This window comes from Triturus cristatus, chromosome 7 (assembly GCF_964204655.1).
Source record: "Triturus cristatus chromosome 7, aTriCri1.1, whole genome shotgun sequence".
Taxonomy (NCBI): Eukaryota; Metazoa; Chordata; class Amphibia; order Caudata; family Salamandridae; genus Triturus; species Triturus cristatus.
The window spans coordinates 570,221,755-570,235,260 of record NC_140590.1 but is presented as its reverse complement, the minus strand read 5'-3'; the positions used below and the strand labels follow the sequence as shown (position 1 = coordinate 570,235,260).

Below are 13,506 nucleotides of genomic sequence, written 5' to 3'. Positions count from 1 at the left end.
TATAGGGATTGTCTCTATGGTAGTATGGTACATAGGACTCATAGGATTTGTAGTTTATGGAATAAAAAAGATGTTTTTTTTATTGGCTGATGTAATAAAGCAAAGAAATGAGAAGCATAATCGGAGCCTCCTGTCCTGACATAGAATGTATGGACGCTTGCTCTCCCTCTGCGAATAAAGGGACATATAAGTTATCACTTGCCCGTGTCATCTTTCCTCCTTGGCACATACTTTCATCACCACAGTTGCCATGCTTGTTATTTTGAAAGGCGCGGGGCTTAGTTTCAGATGTCAATGAGATATTTTTCCATATGAATTGGTTTTACTGATGGCGCTGTATCCTTCTTTTCGTTTCATTTTTGATCACAGCCTGCAGGTGCCGCTCTAGTTTCTAAAATTTCGTGGTGTCACTCTAGACCTGCGCTCCTCTCGATGCTCTCTCTGCCCCTCTCTCCCACTGTATCGCTGACGCTGGACAAGGAAAGCGTGACGTGGATCAGGAACCGGCCGCAAGCACAGAGAAGAGAGGTGAGGAGAGAGCTGGGTAGAATAGAAGTGGAGAGGCGTCCCCAAGAGTGGGGCTCACCTGAATCGACGATGGGGGCGTACGCTCTGAAAAGAAGACAGGGTGTCAGTCTTGAAAGGGAGTCTAAATATACACATACATAAGGAAACAGATTGACCCACCCTGAGAAGTGGTTTAGTCGCTACACCCTGAAAAGAGGAAGGCACTGACTGAGTAACCTGGTGGGGTCCTTCTTGGGGGGATCCTATTAATAAACCGCTAGACATAGTTATTTTCTGGATCTAAAAGCAAGAAATAGAGTGAGCAGGGCTGGTGCGAAATTGTTTTCATATAGGCTAATCGAACATCTTAGCTAATGTATTACTATACACGTGTTTTTTTAAAAAAAAAACATATGCATCTCTGTGTGTGTGTGTATGTATATATATATATGTGTATTTTAAAGAAAGAATAAAAACTGCAATACTACACACCAAACGCATAGCAGTTTTTTCTAACCTGATAATGTACATTGCTCAGAAGTAACTATAAGGTGATGGATGCATAGTGCTTTAAAAACGGGTGCATAGTGCTTTAAGCACTTCTAAATTAAAACCTGCTGCAATCCTTAAACGTCACTGAACAACCTATTACTCAAATAATTACCTACACACAACGAGATGTGCAGGCTCTCCAGACTTTAGAAAGACCCATTCTGCACCCCGCATTTAACTCTTGGCCTCAACCTTTCTTCCCTTTGATCCAGTACCGTGTCAGGCCGCCTTTTGGCTATTCACGTGCTATTTCAATACCACATAAATACATGCTATTAATGTATAGGCTTGTTTAAGCCTACTAGGTCTATATATGCTGACCAAACCTTTGTCATTGCAGCCTCGTTCTTATCCAGAGGAAGAAGTGGGCGGGATCTGAGGGGCACATTATACCCGTACTTTCTTAATTTAACATAAACAGTTCCCTAAATGTATGTTAATAGCCAACCGTCCCAGAACGGTTAATTCAGACTTTTGAAATGCTTCAGCCGAAGGGGAGTGTTAGACAGAGTCTCTTGTCTTTGGTGCCGAGAGAGGGACAGACAACTGAACAAGAAACAAGCCTTCTTGCCAGGGTGTCTGCTGCTTGAAGTAAATGTAAATGTGTGCACTTGGTTAATGTGTAAATGCCAAGGCTACTTGGCAGCCGATATTCGCTTTAATTGATGGATGCACTTGGGGATTATTCTTTTTGAGAGGTATTATAAGGTGACCTGATGAGCCGTGGAGTGCATGCTTTTTTAACGGACTGCTCTAAACAAAAAATGTTTGCACTAGGTACAATCTGCATATTAGTCAGATCTATATTTTGTAAGAACTTTTTCATCTTAAACCTAAATCTTTTTGTGCGCAGTGTGTCAGCCTATCTTATATTGTGTGTATTGCAAGTTTAAAATAATGACATACATATTCAGTGGTTTCTGTCACAGGCTGGGACCTCATAACACCAAATACACAGAAGTCAGTATTCCTGCACCAACTAGAATTCAGTTCTGTGCCTCTCTGGTTACACACACAGATATCTGCAGTGATTGCAACCAATAGGGACTTTACAGCGTAATATAGTACATCTCTCACTGATTGGTTTAACGTGCATTTATTTTTCATTTACAGTGTGTGATATTTTATATGTAGTTACTTGAAGGTGAAAGACCAACAAAATAGTTACAGAATATTTTGTTCTTTTTTTAGCAATGTCTTGGATCCCACACCGCAGTCACTGATCCCTCCCCCATTGGACTCAGGGTCGTAATTCCCATACTTTTTTTTAGTTCGATTCGACCGCTCTTAGTGTTACCGTGGTTTGTCTGGTGATCTTTCATCATGTGCCGGAAGACTGCTTCCACTAAGAAACATGATGTTAATGCAGCATTCTCTGTATTTGTAGCTTGTTTCAACCCCACTTGTTTTAATTCCACTATGCAGCAAATCAAAAGTTGGGTCTTTTGAAATTTCCATTAGTTATAAATAATTGCACATCTGTGTTAGTTTTTCATAATTCTTCACGGATAGTAATGCCAGCACGCATATCAGAGGCATACATTTTGAGTCCTGTCAATTTGGCAGACCTATTTTTACGAATACATAATTTGTACTAGATTAAGCAGGCCTCGAAAAATAATCAAAATGTTGCTAGGCCTGCAGGTTTAGTAACTTGAATAATCTACTCAACCAACTGTAATCTACTTGACCATAAACTGGTCTCATTATGTCATTTTAGGCAAATATGTAATTTTGCAAAGCCACATATTTCTTCATCATCACATATTGGGCACCTTCCAATATGTGAGTTCAGAATTTCGGTCGTACGAAAAAACCTATTTGGTTTGATTTAAGAGACTAAACGTTTGCTCCATGCATAATAAGAATCTAGCCCGCATATAGGGTACACATGACCTATGACCTATGACCTGCCTCTGAGGGCCTCATTACGATGGCGGGCGTCCGACGCCATCTCCGCGAGAATGGAACCGTCCAACATGTAGTCAGCAGTTACATCTGCCTAATTACAATGTGACCGCTGTGTAGGTGGTTGGAAAAATGCCTTTTACTCTTGCGGCTTGCGCTGTGGCCTGTAAAAGGGCCGCAGCACAAGCTGAAATGGAAAATAGCATTTTGCAAACATCCATGCACCGTGTGGCAGGCTCCATGCAGTGCCTGTCACACACACTGTGTATGGATGTTTAGGGGGGCACCACATGTAACCCCCCTCGGCCCATAGCGGAGGCCTACAGGGGACAGAGGCCTCAAAAGCCCCTTTCCGGCTGCCTTTTAATGGCAGTTGGACCACCATGAAAAGGCAGTTGGAAAGGGACATCATAATCCCTACGGCAGTGCCTTAGCAGGCCACACCCCTATTGTAGGGATCACTGTCGGACCGGAGCTCCGACGGGCTCCATGAGCCTGTTGGAGGTATCGGTCTGTCCCACCTCCCCTGTTCTACGACCGACCGCATCATTATGCGGCAGTCGGACCGTAGCCTGAGATGTCGGACAAACCACCACAGACAGCGCCCAACATCATAATCGTGCCCTTAGTCAGTAATGGCATTTCCATGAGGGTAGGGGCAGGAATGTTTCTCACTTCATCTTTAAAAACTCACTTTTAATAAATATATCACTAAAGCATGAGGTCGTAATGCCCTACAATTTACAGAAAGCACATTTGTCCAATGAAATGCCCAAAAACGTTCCCATTAACATGCAATTTTACTTATAAAACTATATAGTGTTGAAACAATCTGTGAAAATTGGGTTTCAGCAAACCTATTTATCATTTGAACATCACCAAGTAAAGAGTTCTGATTTCCTTTCATCCTATTAAGATATTTTTTTCATCACACAGAGTTATAAAATAAGGGCTTTCATAACTACTGACATCTATTTTTGATTGTTTGCACAGTTCACTTTTTAGCTATTTAAATGTCTGTTAAAATAAAACATGATATCCTACAGCCTTTCATTTCACACTTTTTCTACAGCATGTTTGTATACAGTTCACTTTAAAAAATATTTGAAGTTTGAGAAAGAAAAGTAAAAGTAGATGTAAACTGCCTTTGACATCCTGTTTCTGAACACAGAATAAATGTGACAAGATAAAACAAGATTTAAAGGCATCATTAATGCTCCTTCACTTTGCGAGTGAACAGAACACCTGTTGTCTGTCAGCTTGCCAAAAGGGGCGAGTGATCCCTAAATATAGATCACCCAAAAAGCCAACATGTCATAGGAAGTAGGCAAGTAGATTTGTTGAGGCCTGTTCAGATTTGTCAGCCATTTGCTCATGATTGGATGGCTTTGTTGTCTTTCTCAATTGTCTGCTCCTGATTAGATGACTTTCTTCCCCATTCTTGTGTTCAACCCGCCCATTCACGTTTCTGTCTTGGTGTTCTGACTGTACAACTTGTTTCTTTTCATTACATATCTGAGGGGCCTCATCTTCTGGATTCAGGCCTCCATGGGAGTACATTTATTTTCTCCCCGCCTTGCCTCCTCCCCAGCACTCCAATGCTTCCTTCCCAGCTCCCTAACCCTCTCTCCTTACTGTCTACCATCCAGTTCCGTGTGTTTAACGTATTTATGTATTGTATAAGTACCAAACAGCAACAGATCTCCTGGTTTTTTTTTCTCTCTCTCCCTCCACTTGATGCCCTGTACCTGGAATCTAGCATCTGTAGAGGCACATCTTCTTCATTACCTGACAATGACCTCCTCTTCCAATTTGTTGAACCGTTTCAGTCTTAAAAGGGTCAGGTTCACTCTCTCTAGGTCTGTGAATGTTTATTAACTCCACGTCCTTATGTCCCCATTCTCTTTATTACTCATGAGGTGAATCCACCTCCCAAAACAGAAAAAAGAACAAGAAATGCTTGAAAAAGAGTCCTTCCTCCATAGGCAATTAGCCTGTAAGGGAACCCTTTATCCAGCTTTCCTCCTGTTCTTTTTTTCTGTCTCTCTCCAGACCGGGCTGGAGGACGATTGGCTCCCGACGGGCTAGAGTCGGCATTAGAAAAGAAACTTACCCAATGGTTTTCTCTTTCTGGATTGGGCACTGTGGGGAGTTGGAGAGGTATCGCGGTGTGGTTACTGCAAGAAAAGTTATCAGATATGAACAAGCTGGGTTTCTTTGGGTGATTTTCTGCAGATTTGCAAACCCTGAGGTGAGCTTGCATGCAAAGACGAACACAGCTTCTCTCTCAGTAAATCTGGGCAGAGAATATGTTAAGCTGCAGTTCCGATAAGTCTGCATAACGTTTCTTGTAAGCTGTACCGTGATGATATAATTGTGGATTGTTCATGTTTTTTGATTCACGTCTGCCTCTGTATATTTACACTGGGGAAACATTCCCATGAGGGGAGGCATGTGATTCTTCTGCTTCTCCTCCTCTGAGACGGGCTGCTAAGCAGGGAGAGTATTAGAGTCTCAGGAGGCTAATGAAGGAGACTTTACTGGAACTAAATGTAGCAAAGGCTCCTTCGAGACCATTTTGGGGGCAATGTTCAGCTAATGTCTTCTATTATGAATGAGAGGCAGTCCTCTGTTGTGGATGAACAAAAGGGGAAATAATTGGTAAAGACTTGCTCCTCGAGCTGGTGGCGCATGTGAAACAGAATTTGGGTTTTCTGGGGGAGGAGACCAATGAGCTGCCTTCTGCAGATGGTGGCCTTTTGCGGTAGTTTCTGCAGCCAGCCCAGATGGATTTCCCCATGCAGCCAGATATTATGGGGGGTTTGCGCAGAGAATAGAAGAACCCAGATAAGATTCTCTTGCCAAGGTTTATGGCCAAATTGTATCCCATTACAGATATGCCGAATGTCTTGCTTGCCTCAAACTCTTTTGTGGCCAATCTGGTGGGGTGCACTTCACTGACGGAAGACTCAATTATTTGTGATCAGACCGATATAGTTGATTTCCAACTTGAAAAAGGTATATTCAGGAGCACATTTGGCCATGAGGACTGACATCTATGGCAATTATGTGTCACAGTCCTTGATGTCTGATTTCAAGCAACTTTTCAAAGCAGTAGAAGATGGGACAGAGTACTCTTCCTTGCTAGAGGGCATTGAATGGTAGACTGAATACATGTCGGACATTTCTTTTGATGTAGTCTGGGCTACTCCTCTCTCGGCTGGGGCTTCGAATGCGGCCTGGTTCTCACGGATTGCTGCACGGATTGAAGACAAATGTCCTCTGCTCTACGCTTGCCTTTTGAGGGTTCTCACCTGCTTTGAGCAGACTTGGAATGCAAATAGCACAAGCTGTTTAGGGAGCAGAAGCATGCCTCTTCTCTCAGTCATCCTGTTCTCCTCCTGCTAAGGCTTTTTCTGTTTGCCAACCTTCTTTTTGTCAGGTTGAGGGTCAGCAGGGGAGGTTTTGCCCTAAGAAGGAGGAGGAGAAAACGTCTAAATCATCGAAAAAGCAGTTCTCCTGATTATCGATGGGTGGCTTGCGCCGTGTGGTTGGAGATAGACTGTACTGTTTCCTGGCAGCATGGGTCAGATCCACTTCAGACTCCTGAGTGCTCCAAATAATTTGCATAGGATACATAATGTGGTTGCTCCTCTAGTGGCATCTCTCCATCTTCGTGTTATCGGCCTGTATCCCTGTCTAGATGATTGGTTTCAGATTGCACCCACGGAACAACAGCTTCTACAAATCTTAAAGACGGTGCTGATACAGGTTCAGGAGCATGGGTTCCTTCTCAGTTGGGGCAAGGGTCAACCAGAGCCTGCACAGGATGGCCTTGAGCAGAGTTTTTCTTCCAGACTCACGGGCCAGGACTCTGAGGGATTTGGTATCCCAGGCGCTACAGAGTCAGTCTCTTATCTGATTGCCATTGGCTGCGGCTGCAGGGTCATATGGCGGCAACTGTCTTAACAGTCTTGTGAGCCAGGTTCCATCTTTGCTCGCTTTGGAGTCTTCATGCCTTCTGGGTGCCGTCTTTGGGGGACTTCGAGAGGCTGGTCCCTCTCACTCCAGAGATCAGGGAGGCACTGCCTTGGTGGCTTATTCCGGAATCCTGATGCAGGTGGGTGGAGCTGGAACCGGATGCCCCAAAAGTCCTAACGACGGGCGCCAGCTCTTTCGGGTGCGGGGCACTGCTGGAGAGGAGATCGACACAGACCCATTGCTCACTGGCAGAGAGCAGGCAGTCCTCCAGCTGGAGGCAATTGATGACCGTCAAGCAGGCTCTGCGGTATTTCCAGACTGCCCTTCAGGGCTATCATATGATAGTCAGGACAGACAATATGGTAGGTTTGGTCTACATAAACCACTAGGGTGACACCAAGTCATGGTCCCTGAATTTGGTAGCCAGGCAATTGATGGCCTTTGCAAAGGTCCATCTTCTTTCCATTTCAGAAGTTCACATCGGGGTGGACAATGTGATTGCAGACTCCCAAGGTCGGGTTCTCCCCCTTTCGGGAGATGTCACTGGTTGTGTCTGTTTTCAGGGAGATTTGGGGCTCCTCTGGGAAACCTGCCCTGATCAGTGCCCAGCTTCAGAGGTTTTGTGCAAGGGCCCCACAGGAGGGAGCACGGGGGGGTGGATGCCCCATTACTCCCATGGCTGAACATGTTACTCTATGCTTCCCCTCCCTTCCCCCCCAAATTCCCAGACTTCTGGCAAGGCTCCGGGGGAAGACAGGGTAATGATCCTGATGGTCCCTTATTGGCACAGGAGTATGTGGTTCCCAATCCTCAAGGCCCTGGCCCTTCAAGATCCCTGGTTGCTTCCTCTTCATCCTTCACCTCTACGGTTTCCTCCAAGGGGCTGCAACTGTTGATTTAGAAGTTGAGAGGAGGAGCTGGCAGCAAAAAGGTTGGCTAATCGCCTAGCAATGGCAGTTCAGAATCCCGTCATCCTTCCACATTGCACTCATATGGGCGCCTTTGCGTGAATTTCCAGTCCTGGTGAGCGGGTCATCCAGCCTCTCCAGTAGCTTGTTCACTTCCTATGGCACAGTTAAGAGAAGCAGTTGTCAGTATCTACATTGTGAGCCCAGTGGGCTCTTTGGGGCAATTTGGGGAAATTCTGATGATTTGGACTCCCCCCAAACCCCCCCCCCCCCCCTTGTAGAAAGGTTTTTTTCTTGAACTAGGCAAATGGCTAAGCCTCTGTTTCCCCTCTGGGATTTACCTTTGGTGCTAAGGGCTTTGACCTCATCCCTTTGAACCCCTTGAACTGGCCGAGATTAAGTTTGTAACCCGTAAGGTTGTTTTTCTAGTGGCCATTACTTCGGCCAGGAGAATTGGGGAATTGGCTGCTCTTATGGCAAGAGATCCTTTACTTACCTTCTTTGAGTATAGGGTGGTGCTTCATCTTTTGTTCCAAAGGTGGCTTCAACTTTATACAGGAACTAGGGAGTGGTTCTTCCAGCTCTTTTGGAGATGTCTGAGGCTTCTCTGGAGATTGGTTGGCATCTTCTGGGTGTAAAAAGGGCATTGCTAGAGTCGGCATTAGAAAAGAAACTTACCCAATGGTTTTCTCTTTCTGGATTGGGCACTGTGGGGAGTTGGAGAGGTATCGCGGTGTGGTTACTGCAAGAAAAGTTATCAGATATGAACAAGCTGGGTTTCTTTGGGTGATTTTCTGCAGATTTGCAAACCCTGAGGTGAGCTTGCATGCAAAGACGAACACAGCTTCTCTCTCAGTAAATCTGGGCAGAGAATATGTTAAGCTGCAGTTCCGATAAGTCTGCATAACGTTTCTTGTAAGCTGTACCGTGATGATATAATTGTGGATTGTTCATGTTTTTTGATTCACGTCTGCCTCTGTATATTTACACTGGGGAAACATTCCCATGAGGGGAGGCATGTGATTCTTCTGCTTCTCCTCCTCTGAGACGGGCTGCTAAGCAGGGAGAGTATTAGAGTCTCAGGAGGCTAATGAAGGAGACTTTACTGGAACTAAATGTAGCAAAGGCTCCTTCGAGACCATTTTGGGGGCAATGTTCAGCTAATGTCTTCTATTATGAATGAGAGGCAGTCCTCTGTTGTGGATGAACAAAAGGGGAAATAATTGGTAAAGACTTGCTCCTCGAGCTGGTGGCGCATGTGAAACAGAATTTGGGTTTTCTGGGGGAGGAGACCAATGAGCTGCCTTCTGCAGATGGTGGCCTTTTGCGGTAGTTTCTGCAGCCAGCCCAGATGGATTTCCCCATGCAGCCAGATATTATGGGGGGTTTGCGCAGAGAATAGAAGAACCCAGATAAGATTCTCTTGCCAAGGTTTATGGCCAAATTGTATCCCATTACAGATATGCCGAATGTCTTGCTTGCCTCAAACTCTTTTGTGGCCAATCTGGTGGGGTGCACTTCACTGACGAAAGACTCAATTATTTGTGATCAGATCGATATAGTTGATTTCCAACTTGAAAAAGGTATATTCAGGAGCACATTTGGCCATGAGGACTGACATCTATGGCAATTATGTGTCACAGTCCTTGATGTCTGATTTCAAGCAACTTTTCAAAGCAGTAGAAGATGGGACAGAGTACTCTTCCTTGCTAGAGGGCATTGAATGGTAGACTGAATACATGTCGGACATTTCTTTTGATGTAGTCTGGGCTACTCCTCTCTCGGCTGGGGCTTCGAATGCGGCCTGGTTCTCACGGATTGCTGCACGGATTGAAGACAAATGTCCTCTGCTCTACGCTTGCCTTTTGAGGGTTCTCACCTGCTTTGAGCAGACTTGGAATGCAAATAGCACAAGCTGTTTAGGGAGCAGAAGCATGCCTCTGGAGATTGGTTGGCATCTTCTGGGTGTAAAAAGGGCATTGCAGGTGCGTTTTCCTAGGACTAAATCTTTCTGTCAATCGGACTTACTTTTTGTTTCTTTTGGCTCTTCTTGCAAGGGTGATAAAGCTTCCATGGTTTCCATCAGCAGATGGATCAAACAAGTCATTTTCCGGTCTTCCTCAGAGGTGGGAGAACTGCCCACCTCGCTGCCATTCTGGGTAGATCTACTAGAAGCCTTTCCTCCTCCTGGGCTGAGGCACAGGGTGTGTCCATTGATGAGATTTGTAGTGCGGCTCCTTAGGCACGTCCAAATACTTTTGTGAAACATTACCACCTTCAGAATGTTTTTCATGCTCATAAGAATTTTGGATTTAGGATTTTAGATTCTGCCTTGTCCTAAATTTATTTTGTTTGGTTAAATTTTTTCATTAAAAACCTTTGTGATGGTTGGCAGCACGCTGGTTTTGTTGTGTCTGCTGTTTGTGGACTGGGGAAATCTGAAGGTCTTATTGTGACCGCTTGGGTATTCCTTATGGGTAATGGGACTTATCGTGGAGTTAATGTTTCAATTATTTACTGGTATTCTTAATTACTCCTAATCCTGTTTCTCCCTATCCCATTCATTACGTCACTCCGGCACTCCCGTATATCAAGACCTTCAAACTGTTGAGGGAGCTTGGTATTCCTGGAGGAAATGCTAGGTAAAGCATACCCTTATAGGCTAATGCCTGTGGGGGAGGGACACTTTTTCAAACATTTCCTGTTTTTTTCTGTCCCGGGAGGTGGATTCACCTCATGAGTATTGAATTGGACGGGGACAAACAGGACTAGGAGTAATGAAGATTACCGGTAAGTAATTAAAACATCACAAAATGTTTAGTTCTGTGTGCCGTACCCAAAGCCCAGTAGAGTTGCAGTGTGCCGTCTTTGTGTTGATTTTGGATTAGCTACTGTGGGTCCATTTAGGATTAGCTACTAGAGGTTCCTAGTCACCTTCGCTATTCTCCCATTCAGCAAGAATTGACTCTTGGGTCTATTAAAGCTTTTAAAAATATCCATAAAAGCACATCGTTTCTGAGCCTTAAACCAGACACCCATTCTAGTAACGTCAATGCCATTCCATAGAGAGGTGTCTGTATGTTGCTGTGTTCTGAAATTGTGGACTTGAACACAACAGAGCTCTGGCACATTAAGGAATTAATATTCAACAATTTTTGCAGGCTCTGCAACAGCACTGCCTATGCACTTTCACAACCTGGGGCAGAACCAATCCAGTGGTCATTTTTGTGGACAGCACTTCCACCCACTGTCAAGTTGAGGGGGCTGGATCGGCGTTAATGGGGGGTGTTGAGACAGGGGGGCCTGAAGTGCCATTTTGTAGATTGTATCTTTGAGACTAGACATTATAGTCCCATATGGGGAGCCTATGGTCTCCTTTATGATACAGCAGTTAAATGGAGTATATAAATATGCTTTGTCTTTCACTGCTCCAACCAATTTTGGGCAGGAATTTGTCTTTCTGAAGTGAGAAATCTTCAAATCCACAGGTTTGTTTGGTAAACAGCTTCGGAATCAAAGTAGTAAAATCTTTTCCCCACAACTAAAAGAGGTAGAATTCAACAGAGTTTCACAGCACCTTGGAATCTGTTAGTAAGTTGTTTAGCTTCCAGACATAATGCTGAATCTCTAGATACCTAAAAATGCTCATAGGCAATGGTAAAGAAAAACCTAGCAAGGTGCCGTCCTCTCCCTCTTTTAAGTCATGCAGCAGAAAGAGGCAAGATTTGTCTTAGTTGTTTCTAGTTTAGAAATTGAACCAAATGTGTCTTCCGCTTTCAGTATAAAAAGGACCCCCTCCACTTGGTCTTATGCTTTCTAGTTGTGAGCATATGAGCACTCCTCTGGTTTCTCCTTGTTTATCTTGCCCTCTCCTTGAGAGGCAGGTCAGTGGTTTTAATACCGAGGCAAAAGTATTTGGGAGAGCAGACATCTTGGTCTAAGTGTTCCCCTACGCCTGTAAAACGCTTGAGCCAAACCAATATGTTTTTACTCTGGCCAGCCATCTGAGCCTTTATACAAAAGACATCCAATTAATCACGCCTGGATCGGAATGTTTTTTCAGGACAGCACATGGAATAGGTATTTCCAGCTAATTCAGTCAAGCACCTTCCCAGTGTGTGAGGTGACTGTGAAGATTACACCGCCATCTTGTACCTCAAAATTTAAATGAACAAGCATTCTGAAGTTATATGATATTACGTCTTGAGAATGATTCCTTCCTGAACATGGTTCACCTAGGCAGTAACGACACTCTGAATCCTAATAAGTTAGTCACAATGCTTTTGGTGGAGACCTTGTTGGGCTTGGGGACAATGACATAATTTGCCTCTCTTATTGCTGCTCTTGGTGTGTGGGTGTGGATGTAGCATGTAGCATGTGTGGATCTAGTACATATATGTATGCTAGGTCGAATTCCTTAGGTAGCCTATCTCAGCCACGGGCATTTTCCTTTCCCCATTTTTCCAATGCATTCCCTTACCTCTTCTAAAGAGGTGAGTACTTCTCATTCCTTCCTCTACTGCCTCTTGCATAGGGATACTTGCTTTGGATTCGGAAGTGAGGGTTAAGTATACAATGTTTAATGGTATTTGACGAAGGTATGGTGATGTAGCGCATCTCTTTTTGTGTGTGTTTGGCCACTAAAGCCTGTTTTTACAACTTTAGTATTGCTCTGATGCAGGATTTGCCACATGGTACCCACCTTTCCCTCTGGTCTCTTTCCCCATGTTGTTTACATGTGCATTTCTCGTATTCAAAATGAAATAAACTTTCTTGTGTGACCTGGTCTACCCTGTAGAAAAGGTGCACTTGCTGATGGGTTGGTGATAGGTTTCATTTTCAGTTCCCAGATAGTCTTCATTAGACTTGTAATCCTGTTTGTAGTTGCATTTCTGAGCTTTGGCTGTGGTATCCAAGCATGATGCTCTTAACTACTGCTATATCCACTCCATCCTTGGATCATCTACATTTCCAAAATTCTCCTTATAGTAATCTTCAGTTCTAATTTCGATTGTCGCCTTGACTACCTAATTGGGAAGTCATTGTCTTTTAAGATGCTGTAATGAAATATTTGAAACATGTCTGTTCCAGTGCAGTTTGCCTAGGACGGGGAACTGGTCAGGTATTAAAAATTCCTAGTTTCAGTTCCCACCAGCAATATGGCAGGTAGTGCAGAAAGAATAATTTAATGTGTCCTTCAAGCATCCTCCAACTGCAAGTGATGTACCACTCACTCCCCAGTGATCTTGAAGCCAAAGACCTCGTCTCACCCAAGGGTCTGGATCTGTCCACTATTGATCAAGAATATAATTGAAGTTGCTGCCCAAAATCTTTAAAATAAATATTAAAAACATGCATACACCACTAGGTTTTTAGTTCTGAATATTTTGCTGAAAGAACCCTCAAAGCTCTTATGTGATACTGATGTGCATGTTCACCGTAAACCAGATTACTCAATAAGAATAATTTTATTTCCGTATGTCCTTCTTTTCAAATAAGGTAGTGCAAAATATTTTTCCAGTACAATTGAGAAATGTGATTAGGCAACAATTAGCTGATGAACATTGATTTCTTTTTTTATAAATTGGTCAATCAATTCTGCCTTTCCATGAGGGCGGTACTATTGCTGTTCTTCTATACTCCTCCAATA

At 43.9% G+C, this 13,506-nt stretch overlaps 1 protein-coding gene across 1 annotated transcript in view; it reads left to right on the top strand.

The window, feature by feature from the left end:
• The first annotated feature begins 392 nt into the window (after window positions 1–392).
• Window positions 393–13,506, top strand: part of LRRC59 (leucine rich repeat containing 59) — a 97,163-nt gene continuing 84,049 nt past the window's right edge. Inside the window, exon 1 of the mRNA XM_085617102.1 lies at window positions 393–528. The gene's annotated coding sequence lies outside the window, so the exon portion shown is untranslated. The remainder of the gene's footprint in view (window positions 529–13,506) is intronic.